Below are 8657 nucleotides of genomic sequence, written 5' to 3'. Positions count from 1 at the left end.
GCCCATGTAGGCCAACTCAGCTAAAGATCAAGTAGATCAGGACAGAGATATTTGTATCAAAGGCCTTTGGAGGGGCTGCTATGGTGTGTTTCCTGTGGTAGGTGATCACTCCAGATAGCTGCTACACATTTAAGCCAGAAATTGTGCATGATAATGGGGAAAGCATTCGACACATAGATAACAATGACAATAATGATTATAATGCCCAACAAACATCACCTAATATTTATAGATCCCAATGTACCATGCCAAGCCCAGTGCATCTCCATCCCTCTTTACATCAATCCTGTGAAATGCACACAATTTTAACCAACCCTTCTAAGACTGAGGAAGCTGTGCTCAGACAGATTTGTAAGTGATGTTTCTACATTCACAGAGATGGTAAGCAAATACGGTATGGGAATTTGACTTCTCTGCCAGGGAGAAAAATTCTTAGATGAGATATGGGAAATCCTTATGTAAGGATTAGTCACCAGTGCACCAGTGGCTTATGAGTGTAATCCTAGCTACTCAGGACTCTCAGATCTGAGGATCACAGTTCTAAGCCAGCTTGGGCAGGAAAGTCTGAAACTTTTCTCTCCAATAAACTCCCAAAACAAGCTGGAAATGGAGCTGTGGTTCAAGTGGTAGAGCATCATATCCTTGGGCAAGGATTACAGGCATGAGCCATCAGCACCCAGTGAGAGTTTTTAAATTAAAAGAGTTTACCATCTAACTTTGAATCTGATAAAGATACAAAGATGTATCTATCTTAAAGGGATGGGCTTTCAAGCCCTTTATCAAGACATAGACATACTGGCATTCAATACTATTTCTAACTCACACTTGTGGGGGTTTCTTTCTTTAAAATGAGTTTTACCAACACTTAAAACAACAAATAGCTCTGGTGCTACTTAAACTATTCTAGAACACAGAGAGAAACTTTGAGAATGAATTGAACACAAATACCTTCTTCCACTTCTTGATATTAATTCCTTAGAAATGACATCTTGGAAATGCTCCTGGAAAATAACTGTCAACAGAATTCAGTATCCAAAAAAAAAATAGCCATCAAGAATAAAAGGAAAGGGGAGGTAGGGAGGGAAGGGATGGTAGGGGAAAAACAAAGGAGGAGGTAACAATGCTCTATAGGAAAAGTATCTCTCTGTACAGTATTTTTATAATAAAAACATTTTTAAAAAGAATAAAAGCAAAATAAACCATGGTCAGATAAACTAAATGAAGACAATTTATCATTAGTGGATGTGCCTTAAAAAAAACACTTCCTACCAATCCGATGGACAATCAAGACTAAACATCTTAGTCACCTCTTGTCAACTGGACACCCAACATGCCCACATCCATCTAGAAGGCAAACTACAATCTGTTCATTCTTATTGTTAGTTTTTATTGAACAGATTCTTATTGTTACACTTTCTTTCTAATTTGAGCTTGAAGTCTATCTATCCAGAGTGGCCATAAGTCAACAAAGCCACTTGGGAGCAGAGCCTCATTGGGCAGAAGGAGGTCTAAGTAGGTATGTCAGAGATGGTCCTGTGAGGACATGAGTGAAAAATTTTTGAGCCCGAGGAAACATGTTACTGTCAGGTCTCAGAGGGTTTGGGGCTGATGAGACTCACAAAATTCAGAGGCAGCAGTAAGCTCAAGCAAAGAGAGAAAGAATGAGAAATCCACTCACACCTGTAATCTTAACTACTCAGGAGGCTAAGATCGGAGGTTTGCAGTGCAAAGCCAGCCTGGGCAGGAAAGTCCATATGAGATTCTTATCTCCAATTTAACTACCAGAAAACCGGAAGTGGTGCTGTGGCTCAAAGTCGTAGAGTACTAGCCTTGAGTGAAAAAGATCAGGGGATAATGCCTAGACCAAGTTCAAGCCCACAACTGATCAAAAAAAAAAACAGAGTGAGCAATCAGAAGAGCAAGAACCTTATTATTATCCTTTAGGCTGTGTGGAGAATGTGCATTATCTTTTAGGCTGTGGAGAATGTGAATTGACTAGTTTAAAGAAAAATATTGATGAAGTGAATGTTGGTCACTATGCTTTTTTCATGATGGACAGCTATGCAGTATGTTGAGTTTTACATGGTGAGATAAGGAACAAACAAGCTACATCGCCAACAACCAGTCAGGCAAAGGAAGTTTTTCTTTTATCCTGTTGAAGGTGATAGGTTTATACCAGGTCTGAAAACAGACGTGGAAGCAAGATCCATATTAGACAAATTTATGACATTGTTGTTAACAAGCTCTCCGTGTGGTTCCAAAACATGCCGACATTTGAAAACCACTAGCTATAAATAGGAATTTAATGCCACCTATGAGGTTAATATAGATGATCTTTCCTGCTCATTTCAACTCTAAATTCGATGATTACATGATTTAGTGGCATGGAATAAGGAAGTCTAGTGGAGCTAGACCCTGGCTATTGTGAATGAGTACAGTATACTTTTAAACAGCCACAGACAATGTTGCTACTGAAGTCAGATGTCAAAGCATAGCAGAGAGAAATTTAGACATATTACTCTCCCTGCTTCTGTGTAAAGTACAGCACTGTGGTGACACCCTGAAGGTCACTGGCATTGTTAGCATTAAGAGGTAACAAGTTCCTTTGTAAATATATGTATACGTGTGTGTGTATTTTATATATGTTTTATATATTTTTAGCAGTACTGAGATTTGAACTCAGGACCTCCCACTTACTTGGCAAATGTTTTATCACTTGAGCCATCCCCTAAAAGCCATGCTGTGTGTGTGTGTGTGTGTGTGTGTGTGTGTGTGTGTGTGTGTGTGTGTGTGTGTGTGTGTGTGTGTTGATAGAGTATCTTACTTATTCCCTGGAGCTAGCCTCAGCTCACAATCCTTCTACCTACACCTCCCATATAGCTTGGGTTATATACATGATCTGTCATGTCCAGCTATTTTTTGAGATGTGGGTAGGAGTCTCACTAACATTTTACTCAGGCTGGCCTCAAACAACAATCTTCCTGATCGTTGTCTCCTGAGTTACAAGTGTCACTTGCTTGTATCTGGATACAAGTCACAATTTTTCAAGGCATGTGTTTAGAGGTTAAAACAAAGCAATGGAAATCATAGCAATATTCCTTCCAGAACCTTTGCAAGGAGAACAGAAGAGAGAAGGGAGGGGAGGGGAGAGAAGAGGAGAGAAGAGGTGGGGAAGGGAGGGGAGGAGAGAGGAACGGCACACCAGGCCAGCTGATGAGCTGAGAGGCTTGCATTTGAGGATGATCACATGGAAGGATTTTTGTTAGGAAGAGCAGGGAAAATGTGTAAAGCTCCTACCTGATGGAGGAGATTCAAAGTCAATTAAAATATGACAATAAAGTTAAAAATAATCTCTACTTGGTATGGACTACTGATAGTTGAGCTTCAAAACTCTATATGAAAAAGATCTGTTGAATGGTAGGAATAAAGGATGAGGGGAAAATGATGTAAAGTCTGACAAAGGACTAGGACTTGAACTTGGTACCTAATTCTTTTGCTCATTGGCTAGCACTCTACCAACTGAGCCACACCTCCAGTAGAACACAAACAAGGTTACAGTAAAGCCACCAGCACAAACATGTTCATTTCAGCACTATCCAAGATATAGAATCAGCCCAGATGCCCTTCCATGGAAGAATCGAGAAACTGTAGTATACATACACAATGGAATTTTACTCTTCCATTAGAAAGAATGATATTGTACCATTCAAAAAGAAATGGAAAGACCTGGAAAAAATTATATTTAAGTGAAGTAAGCCAGACCAAAGAATCAAAGGTTGTATGCTTTCCCTCATTCTGGTAGATAGAATGTGCCTATAAATCTGTAAATAAACATGTTGGGTAGTATGCCAGTGGTTACAAATGAATTAATAGAAGTATAATAGATTCTATGGAGAGCTCAAATAGGATATTCTTTTAGAAAGACTAAGTCAAAGCCCAACAAAATCAGTACCAGGAAATGGGTACTTGGAAGGGCAGTGCGGGGTGGGGGGGGGGAAGCAAGGACACAGGGGTAGGTGAATGAAGGGAGGAAAGCAGCAAGAATGCAGTCAAGATCTCTTTGTATATACCAGAAAATTAAGAATAGTAAGGAAGGGGTGGGTCAAACAGAGTGAGATTGTTGAAGGGGGTGGCACTGATCAAGATGCATTTATTCATAAGCTGCTTTGTTATATGATAGCGCCTTTGTACAACTACTTAAAGACAATTGAAAAGATTAAAAAAATAAAATCTGACCATTTCACTATGGAAAACAGGAGGTGACACACTGGCTGCTGCTAATGTCATCATCCATCAGGGGTGAGCTGGGAATAGAATGTGTACCAGTGTGCTGAAGTTCTTTGGTTCCACTCATTCTTCTGGGAAAAAGAGAAAGAGATGCAGGAAGAGACTCTAACTGGGAGGTGAGCAGCCATGAGAGCATGGATGGAAGATAGTGCCGTTGAAAGGATGCGGTTGAGGAATCTTACCCATTTGAAACTAATGCTTTGTCCTTTGTGTAACCTTGAGAATCTTATCTTCTTTGCACTTCAGTTTCCTCAGTTGACATACAGGAGATACAAAGATGCATTTTTATTAATCCTGGATGGAGTTAGAGGATCCCCTATGTAATTTACTTAATTGGAAGTCATCTGGCATTGACTCCTTCCGGTATTCTGCTTCATAGTGCTGTCTATGTGTTTTGAGCTTAGGCTACAGATTCTTTCACAGGTTCGGTAAGTTCCTTAAACTTCAGCTTGTTATTGTTTGTTCCTTTATTGTGTACAGGAATCTATAAAGCCAGAGTAGCTGACACGCTGCTTTCCTTGAGAGAGAGAAACGCTCAGCATAAAGGGTGAAATTGTAACAAGCACTTGGAAACTGTGTTTGCTGAAAAGCACTGACTTACTTACTCAGGCCCATGAATGAGTGAAAAGCTTGTCATCCCTGCCTCCATGTTACATCTGTCTTCCTCTGAGCCATTCACCTTGCAGCCACCTTGGAAACCAGGAAGTAGAGGACTGATGGTTAACATCTTTACAAGAGGAGGAAACATCTTTACAGACAGGAGGAAAGCACCCCCCAAGAAAAGGAACATCAGAGCCTCTATGGGACAGAGCATCTTCCAGGTAATAATGACCTGACCACATTGCTCCCCTGGAGAATGGGCAGTGACAACAGCTTCTCCAGAGCTCCTCCCAGAGCAGGACTAAGGTAATGATCACCCAGGTGCACTCTGACCACAACTGTTCAGTAGTTATGCATACCTTTCATCCCTAACCCAGATTCTTTCCCTACAGCTTATATGTCTCTGCTGGACATTGGTATGTGTAAAAACATTAAATAAAAATCTCCTTTCTCTGCCTTTGACATCATTTGTCTTTTTGTCATGATGACCTGAGTGTCCTGACTGTGGAACCCCTGGATTTGGGCCTGAGGCTCACAAACTCCAGTTTCACTAACATTTGAAAGGAAAACATCAGACCCTACCTGTATCATGCCCTGTCACCTGTTTTTATTTGGACAGCTTCATTGTTATGAATAAACAAGGTTTACAGTTGCTGAGATTCGCCTTCCATTTTCTTCCTCTTTTAAAATTTGAATGGAGACTTGGTCAAGGGAATCTTAAAAAGGGAACTGGTGGAAATGCCCAAGTATGCATGTGACAAACAGTTGTATGAGCGAAAGATCTCTGGACAGAGTGGCACAGCTCATCTGCACACCGTTCTGTTCATCTTTAGAGGTGGTACGGAGCACACTGCCAGCTTGCCGGGCATTCTTGACCTCCAGGAAAGGAGTCAGGGCCATGAAGAATGGTCGAGATAAAATATGATTTTCATAGCAACCTTTAACACCAACTCAGAAGCAAGACTAGGGCATGTCAGGAACTTCATCCCTAAATTAAATTTTTGACACTTTCTCAAAGGTCAGACATCACAGGTGTGTGCAAACTAACCAAATGCATAGGGAGGACTAAGATAACTGTGCGTGAGGACGAGTCCCTCCAGGGGTAACCCTGGCTTCACGGTAGGGTGGTTAGCACAGAGGGGGGAAGTGGGACCAGCAGCCTCCAGGGATGAGAGCCCCAGTCTGTGATGTCAGAACACAGAAGTAACCTCATCTTGTTTCCTTTACTCAACTGGCTTCCACTCTAACAGTCCCTGTTCTAAACATGGCTGCTGATGGTTGTTAGGGAAACCGCTGCTGACTCCAACCATTCTCCAAATAAACTTCTAAACATAGTGTGATGAACTTCTTTTCAAATTAACCATAAATGTGGTACTCTTTGTGCAATTAAGCAAACCGTGTGACTATTAAGTTTTATTGGGTCCCTAATCTATTTGCCTGTTGGGTATTCTTTTTTTTATTAAATTTTATCAAATAGTTTCTGCAGGAGAAAGCCATCCCATAGTCTATATTCTCCCCTTCACTGTTGGCAATAAAATCTGGCCACAGGGAGAACATATGGTCAAAGCTAGATAAGCAAGATAATTTATTCCCCTGATCGGTGTTATTGGTTCCAACGTGGATCTGTGTCCTAGATTGGGAAAATCAGTATCTGTGCTAGAATCTTTTTATGCATCTATAGGTACTCTGAGGGGAATCTATTACTCTAGAATCACAAAGCACAAGGTTGATACAGCTACACAGCTGCTACAAATAATGGACACACCTGAAGTGAGTGAGGCCAAAAGAGAAGAACAGAGCGAGCGAGGAGAGGCACAGGAAAAGCCTGGACATGTCCTTTAAGTGTGTGGCTGTGACAGCCCTCAGCATCTCCCTCCACACTTCTCATCCAGGAGATAGCACGTTGCCTCCCTACCTCCACAGGCTGAAGTGGATTTCTATCTCCTGTATAACGATCTGTCATCCACCCAGGTCGAAAGCTACGGAAGGTTGTTCTCTCATGGTTAGACGAAGCGGTCCCCACTCTGCTATGGCTAATGTACAGAGTCATCTCTCTGCGAAAGCCATTTACTTGGCTCCAAAGCAAGAACGAGATATTGTCTGGTAGTGTAGACTTGATCGATTTTATCCATTAAAATGAAAATGAGTGAAGTTATTAATGTCCTCATCACAAGAAAAAAAGGTACAGCTCAAACCACTAGGAAGAAATGTCCATAGCCAACCGATGACACGTGTCATTGTTAAGTGTTCAATCAGAAGGAATTCTCGCAAAAATCCCCACATCTAATGGGACTCACTCTTCCATAAACACAATGAATGAAAATGTGTGTGAACCGGGACACAGTCACTTTATAGTAGGTTGGAACGATTGATATTCAGAGTATGAATAAATTCCTGGCGGGAATGCAGGATAAACATCTTAAAGGCTGAAGTACTTGATGGCTTTTTGCATTCCACTGTCACTGAAAACTTGTACTGTTTAAGAATTTTCATGTATGGCATTTGGTGATCTAATGGTGCACACTGGAAAGGAACACTGGAATTACTCCTACTAGTGTAGTAGTGTATGGGAATGTACCTCAAGTGCTCCCTGATTATGGAAGGTGATGGAAGCTTTAACAATATATCTTCTAATAGGGATTAAAATACAGGGATCCCAATGTCTCATTAACTCAGACTGAAATGAACTAGACTACAGTTTAGAACTAAAAAGAAATGTACTCCTTTGCCAGAGAAAATCATGAAAATTAGTATGTATGCTGATGAAGTGGATTCTCAGCAGCAATATATTAAGAACTCCAGGAGAGCAGATAGGGTATCTACAAGCATTATCAAAAACAAAATTGGTAACAAAGTACCAACTGAGAAATCTGCAGGGATCTGACACCCTCTGGGATGGAATACTGACAAACAGAAACATGGTAGTGGGAAGCGGGGTCCTGGTTGTGGCTATTTCTGACCGACCATGTGATTGTTAAAGCCTTTGGAAATGGCTTGTGGGAGAAGCAGGATGGAGAAAGCTTCGAATGCTGCAGGCAGAGCTTCCTGGGTGAGGCTGACCTGAGGTCAGGAGAGGAAAATGCTCATAAGCATGCAGATGGTGAAGACCAGAGTCATGAGGTTTCAGATGGGAACAAAGATTCTATGGGGAATTGGGCTAGAGGCCATTAATGTTGCACTCTGGCAAAGGACAAATGAGGCAAGAGTTTGAGTTCATTCTTACGCATGTATTCAGTTTCCTACATAGTATGTGTTAAAGATACTGTCATTTCCCTCATATAACAGTCTAGAATCCTTTACTGAAAATCATTCAGCCTTATATGCTAGGATTTAGGGATTTTTCTAACCTCTCCCATTGGTCTCTGTGTTTATTTTAGGACAGTGCCACATGTCATCTGAACTACTGTTGGGTTGAAGGATTTTGTTTGTTTTCTGGTGATGGGGACAAAATGCAGGGCCTCTTATGCATGGAAGGCCAGCTCTGTACCACTGAGGTACATGCCCAGACTTAGAGTTATGTCTTCAACTAAAGGAGTATGGCTTGCCAACTTTGTTCTTCCTTTTTTTTTTTTTTTTTTTTTGCTGGTTGTGGGGCTTGAACTCTGGGCCTGGACACTGTCCCTGTGCTCTTCAGCTCAAGGCGAGCACTCTACGGCTTGAGTCACAGTGACGCTTCCAGTTTTCTAGTGGTTTATTGGAGATAAGAGTCTCATGGACTTTCCTGCCAGGGCTGGCTTTGAACCGCAATCCTCAGATCTCAGCCTCCTGAG

This window comes from Dipodomys ordii, unplaced genomic scaffold (assembly GCF_000151885.1).
Source record: "Dipodomys ordii isolate 6190 unplaced genomic scaffold, Dord_2.0 Scaffold10, whole genome shotgun sequence".
NCBI lineage: Eukaryota > Metazoa > Chordata > Mammalia > Rodentia > Heteromyidae > Dipodomys > Dipodomys ordii.
This window is presented reverse-complemented; position numbering follows the sequence as displayed.